Source organism: Bubalus kerabau, chromosome 15 (genome assembly GCF_029407905.1).
Source record: "Bubalus kerabau isolate K-KA32 ecotype Philippines breed swamp buffalo chromosome 15, PCC_UOA_SB_1v2, whole genome shotgun sequence".
Lineage (NCBI taxonomy): Eukaryota > Metazoa > Chordata > Mammalia > Artiodactyla > Bovidae > Bubalus > Bubalus kerabau.
The window spans coordinates 46,442,616-46,456,701 of record NC_073638.1 but is presented as its reverse complement, the minus strand read 5'-3'; the positions used below and the strand labels follow the sequence as shown (position 1 = coordinate 46,456,701).

Below are 14,086 nucleotides of genomic sequence, written 5' to 3'. Positions count from 1 at the left end.
AAACTTTTCATGAGTCCTTTGCTTTTGGAAAGCAGCGATGGTTAAAAGAACTCCATGCAACCTTTTGTGCTCTGAGAATTAACTTACTGCAAAGAGCCACCTTTTTGCATATGACTTAGGTAAGACTCATTGGTGTGTTCCCCTATTACTTATAAGGAGGCCAGACACAGACCCCCTTTTTAAAAATAAACTGCTTTTCTTTCTCTCTTTCTTTATTGCTATACAGTAGATCTTTCTTGGTACTTATTTTAAATATACCATCAGACAAAGACCCTTAAAATTCCATTCTTTGCCTCATGAAGCTTTCACTGAGCTGTTTGTCCCCCTGATCACTTGGAGTGTTTGAAACTAAACATTAATTAAACTTCTCTTCTTTTTAGCCCCCTTAATGTTGACCCATCCTCGTTCTGATCCAGCCTACAAACCCTCCTTAATGATCCCTCCTAAGAATAAAAATATTTCCTTTTATACACACCCTCTACTCTGTGTTCTTTCTAGCCTGTTGACCCTTCCCTACAAAAGAAAATTCCTTTTTGCCTGTCCTTTGAGATGCTTGCAGTTCTGTTTAAATTGTTTTCTTTATTACAATAGTCTCTTTCCCTTTATTGCAATAATCCTTTCAAATGAAGTCTCTTTTTATGTCACTGTAGATTTATTTTTATTTGATGATAGAAGTCACCAAATTCTTTGTCTTTTTTTGATAATGTACACCCTTTCCCTCAGATTTGGAGCTGTTTGTGGGAACAATGAGAATGTTAGATTCATATTTGTGTTCTCATCATGCCTTAATCTGCCTTGATCTCTGACTGTCCCTATTCCCGTTTCTGTCAATTTCTGTTTTTATTTTAGTCTCTGAGTATGTTGTTGTATCTCTCTGTCTACCCATTTCTCTCCTTTTCCTTCACTTACCTGTCTCCTTGAGGCCAAGCTCCTGTCTTCAGTTTGCTCCAGAGAGATGAGTGAGAAAGCAGAGCAGGTTCCTTCCCTGAGTCTGGCAGTTTGCTTATTGAAATCTCCAGCCTAGACCTCAGCTCCTTCTGTGGTAAAAGGGCAAGCAGGAAGTGAAAAACTGGTTTCACTTTTGTGTTTTTTTCCCCTCTTTTAAAAGATCAGCTGATTTAAAGGAATCCTACTCATTTATTTATTTATTCTTTCATTCACTCGTTTATAATTGTGATTTTTATTTATTTATATAATTGTGATTAGATAATTGTGATTTGTAATTGTGTTTACACTGTGATTCCTGGTGTTAAGGTTATTGCAAATGGAAGACTAATGTTGGGGGTAGCGGTGTGTGTGCATGTTTCTTTAGGGTGGCCTGGGGTGAGCACCAGATAAAGAACATGGGAGAAGCAGGATAGGGAAAGAATTTCAGAAAAGAGACAAGGGCACGTTAGAATGTCTTCCTCAGGGAACTTGCTTTAACTGCTTTACTGTTCTAGCTGTGTGATTGATTCAAAAATTAACAAAGTTTCAAAAGTGTATTAGCTGATGTGGATGATTCAACACTAACATGAGCTAAATTCTTAAAAGCATACTGTGTGTTTATAGTGAGAAAGAGAATTTTACTGTTCTCTAATTTCGTATTAGAGCTTTTGTAGTAGTTTAGTTGCTAAGTCGTGTCCGACTTTTGCAACCCCATGGACTGTAGCCTGCCAGGCTCCTCTATCCATGGGATTCTCCAGGCAAGAATACTGGAGTGGGTTGCAATTTCCTTCTCCAGGGGATCTTCCCAACCAAAGAATTGAACCCAGGTCTCCTGCATTGCAGATGGATTCTTTGACTGAGCTACAAGGGAAGCAGAGCTTTTGAGTAATGTTAAAAATCTATTTTCCCTTACACATCTCATGTAAAGCATTTTGTTTCAGTGATTATTATCTTACCCCATGATTTAATTCATTATAATTTTGCTTGTAAACAGTACTGCCTGCTCCATTGTTCCTCTGTTTCAAGCTGTGTATGTCTGCTCATGTCTTCTTGGAGGAGAACCTCATACTCATTTTTCCCAGGACCTCTAGAAATGCTACCCACATCAGCTCATATTTCCCCTTTCCACTCCCAGTGCAGCTGTCCGTCTCCCCTACACGGGCCTGTACTGAGCTGTCTGTGCTGCTCTCAGAGCACCGACTCCACCTGCGATGCTCCCGTCACAGTGTGCTGCTCTGTAACTGCTGCTTGTCTCCCTCATTTCTCCCATCCCCCAACCTCAAACATCCCACCTCCCTTTGTTCCTCCCAGTTGTGGGGGATCTGTCTTATTCATCTTTGTATTCCACGCATAGTGCATGAACCATATAGATGAACAAAACGTCATGATTGAATAAGAAAATAATTGGTCTGTCTGAGCCTGTTTCTTCAGTTTTATGTGAGAATATTAACAGCTATTTCAGTGAGTGACATGAGACACAAGGAAGGTATAAGAAGGGCTGGAATGGTACCCTTCCAATAAGACTTCCCTTTTCCTACTTTTAGAATAGGAATGGAAGTGTTTTCTAGTAGGCCAGAGTTTACATGTCAGCCATTAGTTTGAGTCCAGGGTGCAGCAGTTCCTAGCTATATTTGCTTATGCGTGTGGAGAGGGCGACCTAAGGAATGAGGAGCAGTCGAGGGGTGGAATGGATTTGTGTCAGTAGCACCATCCACTCGCAGAATATTAATGAGGATAAAATGAGATAGGTTAATCTCACCCAGTGCTTGGCCTGAAGTAGACGTTCACATATGAAATCTTTTCCCCAGCACACGATTTGTTTGATGATCAAATCTGTCAGAACAAGAACTATCAAGGGACGTGTCTTTAGTAGCAGAGTTCCCTCCACTGTTCAATCTTCACGTCTGAGTGTTTCTGTGTACGTGCCTGTTTTTGCGTTCTTGTGCTGGGCTTTGTGTCAGTGCCCGTGTCTTCTCTATTGCTATGCTTTGGGTCTAGAGATCATAGAGTCTGATGCACCTCAGATTCTCTCACAGAGTGAGTAAATTTTCTGTACATGGTAAGATTTCAGTAAATGTATAAATTAGTGAAGGGGTAAAAGCAATCCCTTAGAATAAAATCAGATTTGAAAACAAGTTTATTTCACCACACATTTACCTCCCATTACTCCATGTCAACGCCCAATACAGGAAACAGACTTTTGCTTTCTTTTTCACTTTTCTCTCAATTCCAGGAAATGTTTGTTTTTAACATGAACTAGTGAGTGTTTTTTGAAAGATGTTTTCTCTGGGCTTTTTTGTTTCTTTTTTTATTGCCAGTTTTTAACTTAAGTTCTCTTTGAAAAATTATAGCCTTATTTTGAATAAACTAAGGAAAAAGGAAATCACCCTGTCCTCCACAGTGATACTAGAGAGAGCCGAGCACCCAGGGCTGGAACTAGGGTGAGGCAAGAGAAGAGTTTAGGGTGTAAGGGAAATTTCTGTAAATTTTGTAGTCTGGGTGCCTCACTTGCTTCACCCTAATTTCAGCCCTTCTTTTAGCTTCAACTAAAAATCCTGGCATGAACCAATCCATCTCTAACCCATTGATTATAGAGAAAATGGGAGCTGAGATCAGTGGGTCTCTCTTGTCTGACATTTCCCCATGATTCTTTCCGTCTAATTGGCTCTTCTTTGACTAAGAGAATATGTCTGTTAAGGGACTCTGTTGGCCTCTTCTGAAATCAGGTGGGTGATACTTGACAACAAAAAAAGGGGTGGTGGTATTTTTCTTTTTCCCCTTTTATTTCTTTTGGCTAGTCAAATAATTAAAATGACATAAGACATTCACAGTAGAAAATAAGTTTAATACATATGTTTGGAGAATTAACATAGGCATGAGAAATTTGAAAGATAGTAAGGCAAGGTGAGGTACATTTATAAATCATATTGGACTAAGGAGAAAGAGGTAGGAGTCTGGGACTTCAAAGGGAAGTAAAGTAATTCACAGGAAAACATAGAGATTTAATGTTTGTTAAACAAATGTTCGCTGGTCAATCTAGAGAGAATAGGACACAGAGAGGACTGTGATCAAACTGGCCTTGCTAAGTTCCTCCGTGTTTAGCACACCTAGTTCATAGTTTACTATAGTTATATATAGTGTTGTATAGTTCTCTTTAGTGGTATCTCCCTCCTAGAACAGGCTGTATATTCTGTTCTCTTAGGCAGTTAGGTAGAAGTTCAAAGTTTCTTTCTGAGTCTTTTGGAACTTCCTTACCTTCAGGTTGAAATAATCTACACACCCAAGTGGCACATGTTGGGTCACCTGCACTGTATCCCCTCAAAAGAGAGGAAGAAGAGGAGGAAAAAAAGCAGACAACCTAGGTGTTTTAGGAGAAAAAAACAAAAACAAAAACAGTTTTCCTTTGTTTCAACACCAGACGTATGTGGGGCTTTCCCCACAACAAGCAATTCTGCAGCACTAGCTTGTGTCTTACAATTTAACTTGATTCTGACACTATGTATCTTTCTGAATGTACTGTTAGGTCCCACAGTTTAAGGGCTCAGTCCCAGAAGACTGCCACTGGCTTCACATGTCAATTTCAGGCAGTAGATCCCCAGATTACCCTCAAGTTCTGTATGACTTGGCTATAAATCAGAAGTTCCCGAAAACTGCCTCTTCAGGTTTGATGTACTTGCTAGAGCAACTTCTAAAACTCAGGGAAGACTTATGTTTACTAGTTGAGTAAAGAATGTGATAAAAGATACAGATGAACAGACAGATGAAGAGATACATAGGTTGAGGTCTGGTGGGTTCTGTCCCTGTGGAGTAGGGGGTCCATCCCTCTCTTGGTATATGTGGATATATTCACCAAACTGAAAGCCCTTCAAACCTCATGCTATTGGGATTTTATGTAGGCTTTCTCACATAGGATTCATCTATTTTTAAGTTAATTTCCAGCCCCTCTCTGGACAATGGGAAGTGGAGGCCTGAAAATATGAAACTTCTAATCATGGCTTTGTCTTTCTGGCGACCATCTCCCATCCAGGGGCACAACCAGAGTTGCCTCATTAAAACAAAAGTGCTTCTACCATTCTTATTACTTAGGAATTTATAAGCATTTCAAGAACCTGTTTTATGAACTGCGACAAAGATTACTTATATATTTCTCATTATAAATAACAATATTACACAGGGAAAGACACAGAGGCATCAGATCCTGCCTTCAATGGACTTCTCCCACTACATCTCAGGGTAGTGCCAAGCTGCAACCAGTAGGGCTTTGCTAGCCCTAGGTAGAGGTAGAAAGGAAGAGCGTCCTTTTCTGTAAACCCTGAGATTTTCTGCTTTTGCTGTCTGACCCTACTTCCAGTCTACTCCCTTTAGAAAACATGAATTTCTAAGAAAATATTTAGGTGGCATTATTCTTGCAGATGACAGGGATATAAAAATTTGGGCTGATTTGTCAAGTTTAGGGATGGCTATCAGTACTAGTCTTCTTAAAGGTATGTATTTTCATGGAAAGTGGACCCAAACTCCATTGTTGTTCCTTTCTAATTATGCAAACTTTCAGTTCAGTTCAGTTGTGTCCAACTCTTTGCAACCCCATGAACCTCAGCATGCCAGGCCTCCCTGTCCATCACCAATTCCCAGAGTTCACTCAAACTCACGTCCATTGAGTCAGTGATGCCATCCAGCCATCTCATCCTCTGTTGTTCCCTTTTCCTCCTGTCCCCAATCCATCCCAGCATCAGGGTCTTTTCCAATGAGTCAACGCTTCACATGAGGTGGCCAAAGTATTGGAGTTTCAACTTTAGCATCATTCCTTCCAAAGAACACCCAGGACTGATCTCCTTCAGAATGGACTAGTTGGATCTCCTTGCAGTCCAAGAGACTCTCAGGAGTCTTCTCCAACACCACAGTTCAAAAGCATCAATTCTTCGGTGCTCAGCTTTCTTCACAGTCCAACTCACATCCATACATGACTACTGGAAAAACCATAGCCTTGACTAGATGGACTTTTGTTGGCAAAGTAATGTCTCTGCTTTTTAATATGCTACCCAGGTTGGTCATAACTTTCCTTCCAAGGAGTTTGGTCACACATTTAATCTTTCTCAGTTTTTCAGTAACTAAGTTGGACCCTATAGGGCTTTCCCCAAACCAAACTGCCCATCCTCCCATGTGCTCCATCTGCCTCTTTTTAGAAAAGCTTTAGTCTCCCAGGTCTTTCCTGAGTCACAAAAGGCTCGCTCAAGACTTGATTTAAAGACTGTGAATTTGTAGTAACAAAAAATAGCAGCTGGGCCAGGAGAACTGGTAACAATTTAAACAACAGATCAGCCACATAGCAGTCACAGGACCTTTAGTTTCTTCTTGAAGTACATAGATAATGGTGTCTGATACAACTTCATGAGTTGTTTTGCAAATACTAGAAAACCTCCACCAGATGTAAGAAGTTAACAGCATTATGACTATGAGAACATGGCCCCCAGACTGATTAGAGTCTGAGGATTGATGGTATTAACCCCTATGACACCAACTTGTTATATAACCATCAACCAATCAGAGAATTATACACAAGCTTATCACATACCTGTGATTCTCTCACTCACTTTGCCTTAAAAAAAAAGAAAAAAAAAGGAAGTCTTTTCTGAAATCTACTGGGGAATCTGGACCTTTTGAGCCCATATGACCCCTTGTATGGCTCTGTAATAAATGCAGCATGTTTTGTAGTTCAGCTGGTGAAGAATCTGCCGGCAGTGTGGGACCCCCCAGTTTGATTCCTGAGTAGGGAAGATTCCCCAGGAGAAGGGATAGGCCACCCACTCCAGTATTCTTGGGCTTCTCTGGTGGCTCATCTAGGAAAGGATCAGCCTGCAATGTGGGAGACCTGGGTTCGATCCCTGGGTTGGGAAGATCCCTTGGAGAAATGAACAGCCATCCACTCCAGTATTTTGGCCTAGAGAATTCCATGGACCATATAGTCCATGGGTACAGTCTGCAAAGAGTCAGATAGGACTGAGTGACTTTCACTTTCACTTTCCTTCACCAAAACTTGGTGTCAGTAGATTGGCATTACATGTGCTAATGGACGCAAGTTTATAAAAGTTCAGTAACATTTCTTCTTGTGACTTTTCATTGTGTTGATGAAATGAGAATTCCAGGGCTTAACCTGAGATAGGGGCTCAAAATATTAGTTCTTTCCATCTCTTCTTCTCATTTAAGTTCTGCTTAAAGGAATCTCCAGTGTAAACTCCATCTCAGTCTCAGATGGGGATACTGAAACTGATTATTCAAAACTGAAGGTGTCTCAGACAGTAAAGAATCCATTTGCACTGCAGGAGTCCTGGGTTCCATCCCTGGGTCAGGAAGATCCCTGGAGAAGGGAATGGCTACCTACTCCAGTATTCTTGCCTGGAGAATTCCATGAACAAAGGAGCCTGGCAGGCTACAGGCCATGGGGTTGCAAAGAGTTGGACATGACTGAGTGACTAACTTTCACTTTCACACACTGTGTGAAACAGAGGATGGAATTCAAGGACACTTCCATCACCAAGCCAAGGGGAGAACTTACTATGCCTTTCTAGACATTAGGATAGGTTTTATAATTGATGATATTGAATACTTTAGAATCCAGGGTAAATATCCATCAATATGAACCTAGAAGAGCAAATGTAGAAAATTTACACTTGTTGGGGATATAGGGTGGCCCCCGTTTCAGAAGAACCTGAGGAATTTTCAGAATAGTCAGGAAGAATGCAAAGGGAAATTAAGTCAGAAGCTTAATTTAGATTGTCCACCATGGAAGTGGTAAGAATGAGCTTAGGGAAGAGCTCCCAGTAATATGGGAGCAGTCATGGATTTTGCTGGCTCTGAAAGGGATTTGGTTGCATTCTGGTACCACTCATGAATATTGAAAACTTTAGAAGAGATTACTAATTACTAAAGGTATCCCTCGGGTTTGGGGTCACATATGAGGGGGAAGCAGATCCAGGATTTCTGCTAATTTAGTCAAATAGAGTCTTAGAGTTGACATAATCTGGGACATCATTTTAGGGGAATATTTTTGAACCCTCAATCAGATTATCGCAGACATGTTGGGAGGTCTGGGATATTAATTCAATTCAATGAATCTTATTGGTTCTACTATCAAAATATATCCTGGATTTGGCCACAGGCCATGTGTAGCACTAAGCACTATTGTAATACAGGCTGTTATCATCTCTTTCATGAGTTGTTGCAATAGCCTTCTAACTTATTCCCCTGAGTTGTCTTTGTCATTGTACTTTTCCTCATTTTCTCTGTCCATTCACACAGTATGAACATTTTAATAAGAGAATGACCCTGTTAAATAAAAAGTAAGATGTCACTCCTCTCCTTAGAAATCTCCAAGAGCTTCCCATCTCTCTCTTAACAAAAGTAGCAAGTCCTACAATGTCCCACAAGGCCTTATGTCAGTTTCCTTTGTCACCACTCTCTCCCTTGTTTGTGTGTGTGTGTGTGTGTGTGTGTGTGTGTTACAACTATACTGGCTCCTTGTTAGACCTCACCTGCTTCCATCTTTGGAGTCTTTGCTCTTGCTCTGTCTGAAAAAAATTTTTGTTTCCATCACTTTCTTCAGAATTATGCTCATATTTCACTGTACCTGGAAAAGTATTTCCTGATGACCCTATATTAAATAGCAGTCTTGTATGCCCAGCACACATTACTTTCTTCACTTTGCTCTATTTTTTTCTTAGCATTTGTCATCATCTAACATATGATTTATGACCTAAATCAGATCCCTTACAAGTATACAGTGGAAGTGACAAATAGATTCAAAGGGTTAGATCTGATAGACAGAGTGCCTGAGAACTATGGACAGAGGTTTGTGACATTGTACAGAAGGCAGTGATCAAGACCATCCCCAAGAAAGAGAAATGTAAAAAGGCAAAATGGTTGTCTGAGAAGGCCTTACAAATAGCTGAGAAAAGAAGAGAAGCCAAAGGTAAAGGAGAAAAGGAAAGATATACCCATCTGAATGCAGAATTCCAAAGATAGCAAGGAGAGATGAGAAAGCCTTCCTAAGTGATCAATGCAAAGAAACAGAGGAAAACAATAGAATGGGAGAGTCTAGAGATCTCTTCAAGACAATTAGAGATACCAAGGGAAAACGTCATGCAAAGATGGGCACAATAAAGGACAGAAACAGTATGGACCAAACAAACTGAAGATATTAATAAGAGCTGGCAAGAATAACCCAGAAGAACTATACAAAAAAGATCTTTATGACCCAGATAAACCATGATGTTGTGATCACTCACCTAGAGTCAGACACTTGGAGTGCGAAGTCAGGTAGGCCTTAGGAAGGATCACTGCAAGCACAACTACTGGAGGTGATGAAATTCCAATTGAGCTATTTCAAATCCTAAAAGATGATGGTGTTAAAGTGCTGCACTCAATGTGCCAGCAAATTTGGAAAACTCAGCGGTGGCCACAGGACTGGAAAAGGTCAGTTTTCATTCCAATCCCAAAGAAAGGCAATGCCAAAGAACGTTCAAACTACCGCACAATTGCACTGTATCTCACACACTAGCAAAGTAATGCTCAAAATTCTCCAAGCCCGGCTTCAACAGTACATGAACCAAGAAATTCCAGATGTTCAAGCTGGATTTAGAAAAGGCAGAGGAACCAGAGATCAAATTGACAACATCTGTTGGATCATCAAAAAAGCAAGAGAGTTCCAGAAAAATATCTACTTCTGCTTTATTGATTATGCTAAAGCTTTGACTGTGTAGATCACAACAAACTATAGAAAATTCTTTAAGAGATAGGAATACCAGACTACCTTACCTGCCTCCTGAGAAATCTATATGCAGGTCAAGAAGCATCAGCTAGAACCAGACATGGAACAACAAACTGGTTCCAAATTGGAAAAGTAGTATTTCAAGGCTGTATATTGTAACCCTGCTTATTTAACTTCTATGCAGAGTAAATCATGCGAAATCCTGGACTGGATGAAGCACAAGCTGGAATCAAGATTGCCAGGAGAAGAAATATCAATAACCTCAGATATGCAGAGAATACCACCTTTATGGCAGAAAACAAAGAGGAGCTAAAGTGCCCCTTGATGAAAGTGAAAGAGGTGAGTGGAAAAAGTTGGCTTAAAACTCAACATTCAAAAAACTAAGATCATGGCATTTGGTCCCATCACTTCATGGCAAATAGATGGGGAAAAATGGAAACAGTGGCTGACTTTATTTTCTTTCCTCCAAAATCACTGCAGATGGTGACTCAGCCACAAAATTAAAAGATGCTTGCTCCTTGGAAGAAAACCTATGACCAACTAACAGCACATTAAAAATCAGAGACATTACTTTGCCAACAAAAGTTCATCTAGTCTAAAGTATGGTTTTTCCAGTAGTCATGTATGGATGTGAGAGTTGGACTCACACTCAGCTTAAGAAAGCTGAGTGCTGAAGAACTGATGCTTTTGAACTGTGGTTTTGGAGAAGACTCTTGAGAGTCCCTTGGACTGCAGGAAGATCAAACCAGTCAATCCTAAAGGAAATCAGTCCTGAATATTCATTGGAAGGACTGATGCTGAAGCTGAAGCTTCAATACTTTGGCCACCTGATGTGAAGAACTGACTCCTTGGAAAAGACCCTGATGCTGGGAGGGATTGGGGACAGGAGGAAAAGGGGATGACAGAGGATGAGATGGTTGGATGGCATCACCGACTGGACTGACATGAATTTGAGCAAGCTCTGGGAGTTGGTGCTGGATGGACAGGGAAGCCTGGCATGCTGCTGTCCATGGGGTCTCAAAGAGTCAGACATGACTGAGCAACTGAACTGAACTGAACATTCTATTTATATCCTTGTTTATTTATTGTCTCTTTCCATTAGAAAGTTTATAAAAAAGTTTATAAAAATAAGTTTCTTTAACACTTGCTCACTACCTTTTATAATACTAGCTAGAACACAGAATGTGCCTCAATGATTATTGACCCTATGTAATAGTAATCGTTTCTTTAACAAAATTGGACCACATTTATTTCATGTGTGTTCATATTTTTCTAATAGATGTACAAGGCATTGTCTCATTTTTCTTAATTTCTGTATTAAATCCTATTGAAGAGATAGATTGTTTTCCTGCTTAGCATCTTCAAAATAATGGACTTTTAAACCCTTTTCACATTTTGTTTTATGTACTTTTCTATGAGCAGTACTTTTCCATAGTTAGCTTGTATATGTTTATATATTTACTTAGAATAAATTCCTACAAGTAAAATTGCTAGGGCATGGACTTTATTAAGGCTTTGATACACATCATGAAATTACCTTCCAGTGTACTGCTTTATATTTCTATTAGCAGTACAGGTGCTAGTTAAAAGTGACATGATTGTTTGCTTTAACGTTTGTTAAGTTTGTTTTAATTTTATTCAGTTTAAAATTATTTTGATATTAATGATATTTAAGATTTATTTATACATTTATTTATGATTTTTATTTCAGTTTTTTGGATATGCATTTTAAATTCTCATTTTCCTTTTGATGTGTTTATTTTTTCATGTTTAATTATTTTAAGTAAACTTTATACATTAAAGATGGCAAATTTTTGTCTTTATTATATATTGCAGTTATTTTTTTCTTTTTGTTGTATCTTTAAATGTAATTGTTTTTGTTTTGTTTTATTTTTGCTATGTTGATCACTCAGTCGTGTCCAACTCTTTGTGACCCCATGGACTGCAGCACGTCAGGCCTCCCTGTCTTTCACCATCTACCAGAGCCTGCTCAAACTCATGTCCATTTTTGCTATATAAAAATTTTAAAGTTTAAGTGAAAGCGTTAGTCACTTAGTTGTGTCCAACTCTTTAGGACCTTATGGACTGTAGCCTGCCAGGCTCCTTTGTCCATTGAATTCTCCAGGCAAGAATACTGCAGTGGGTAGCCTTCCCTTCTCCAGGGGATCTTCCTGACCCAGGGAATGAACCCAGGGTCATTGTATTGCAGGCAGACTCTTTACATCTGAGCCACCAGGGAAGCACGTAAAAGTTTTAAATTGATATGAAGTCAGATCTGTTAATATTTTCCTTAATATTGCCTGCTATTGGTTTATTAAAAGGTCTTTATCACTGAAACAGTGTAAGTTACTCAAAATATTTGTCACTTCTATGGGGATTTTTGTACATTTGGATTTTTATTTTATGTGAAGTATGTGTAATTATCCAACAAATATTTTCCTAAATGATATACCGTGTTTTTCTAGTCACATTTGTCAAACCCACTCCATTCTGTGTTTGATCCCTGGGTCAGAAAGAATCCACCTGCAATATGAGGAGACCCGGGTTCGATTCCTGGGTTGGGAAGATCCCCTGGAGAATAAAATGGAAACCCACTCCAGTGTTCTTGCTTGGGAAATCCCATGGACAGAGGAGCCTGAAGGGCTGGTTGATGGGGTTACAAAGAGTCGGACACAAGCGAGCAACTAACACTTTCACTTTACAGTAGCCTTGGGAGTGTTAAAAACAAAACTCAACTCAGTGAATTTTAAAGATCTCTTGGGCTTTAGTCAGCGAATCATGTACTAGTCAGAGTCCAATCTAGTAGACAGAAGGGATCTCTGAAGAGCTATACAGTGAAGTAATTTCATAGACAGAGGGGAAAAGGAACAAGGAAGCTGAACTAGGCGAAAAGCAGATCGGTTACTAAAAGGTTAATTTCCTTATAGGGAATGGGTAGAATTTATCAGGCAGATAACCTAATCCATGCTGATCAGGATATTCCTGATTGCGTGGTGTTAGACTACTTTTTGGGAAAGCCAAAACTATAATTGTCTCAGTTTGCTGTATAGGATTAGCATGAATGACTCAATTTAGGGCCTGATGTCTTGTTTTTTTTTTTTTTTTTCCTAATGGAAATCAGTCCTGAATATTCACTGAAAGGACTGATGTTGAAGCCAAAACTCCAATACTTTAGCCACCTGATGCAAAGAACCGACTCATTTGAAAAGACCCTGATGCTTGAAAAGGTTGAAGGCGGGATGAGAAGGGGACGAGAGAGGATGAGATGGTTCGATGGCATCACCGACTCGATGGACATGAGTTTGAGTAAGCTCTGGGAGTTGGTGACGGACAGGGAAGCCTGCAGTCCATGGGGTCACGAGTCGGACACGACTGAGTGACTGACCTGAACTAATCTGATCTGTCTTGTTTTTAACAGAGCCTGTGACAATCTTCCTGCTTCCTGAAAACACCACAGACTTTCAAGACAGAGCACTTTTCTATGCTCCTTTGCAACTTGGATGCACTTCTCCTCTGTTGGCTTTGCAGGCTTTTCAAAACTTATGCAGACATGCATATGATAATTCGTTACGGCACTGTTGTACAATATTCCTCATCTACTTTGTTCTCTCACTCTAAATGACCCCTTGGCTTCACTGGTCAGTTCAGTTCAGTTCAGTCCCTCAGTTGTGTCTGACTCTTTGCGACCCCATGAACCACAGAATGCCAGGCCTCCCTGTCCATCACCAACTCCCGGATTCCACCCAAACCCATGTCCATTGAGTTGGTGATGCCTTCCAACTATCTTATATTCTCTCGTCCCCTTCTCCTCCTGCCCTCAATCTTTCTCAGCATCAGGGTCTTTTCAAATGAGTCAGCTCTTCACATCAGGTGGCCAAAGTATTGGAGTTTCAGCTTCAAAATCAGCCCAACCAATGAGCACCCAGGACTGATCTCATTTAGGATGGACTGATTGGATCTCCTTGCAGTCCAAGGGACTCTCAAGAGTCTTCTCCAACACCACAGTTCAAAAGCATCAATTCTTCGGCTCTAGCTTTCTTCACAGTCCAACTCTCACATCCATACACGACCACTGGAAAAACCATAGCCTTGACTAGAGGGACCTTTGTTGGCAAAGTAATGTCTCTGCTTTTTAATATGCTGTCTAGGTTGGTCATAACTTTCCTTCCTAGGAGTAAGCGTCTTTTAATTTCATGGCTGCAATCACCATCTGCAGTGATTTTGGAGCCCAGAAAAATAGAGTCAGCCACTGTTTCCACTGTTTCCCCATCTATTTCCCATGAACTGTTGGGACCGGATGCCATGATCTTAGTTTTCTGAATGTTGAGGTTTAAGCCAATTTCTTCACTCTCCTCTTTCACTTTCATCAAGAGGCTCTTTATTTCTTCACTTTCT

At 40.1% G+C, this 14,086-nt stretch overlaps 1 protein-coding gene across 2 annotated transcripts in view; it reads right to left on the bottom strand.

Annotated features, from left to right (window-relative positions):
- The window catches only part of LOC129629034 (interferon-induced very large GTPase 1-like), a 52,681-nt gene extending 51,640 nt beyond the window's left edge, over positions 1-1,041 (bottom strand). The window contains exon 1 of one of the 2 annotated variants that reach the window (XM_055548805.1): positions 910-1,041. The gene's annotated coding sequence lies outside the window, so the exon portion shown is untranslated. The remainder of the gene's footprint in view (positions 1-909) is intronic. The other variant, XM_055548806.1, reaches the window with a different exon arrangement.
- Between the last annotated feature and the right edge of the window lie 13,045 nt (positions 1,042-14,086).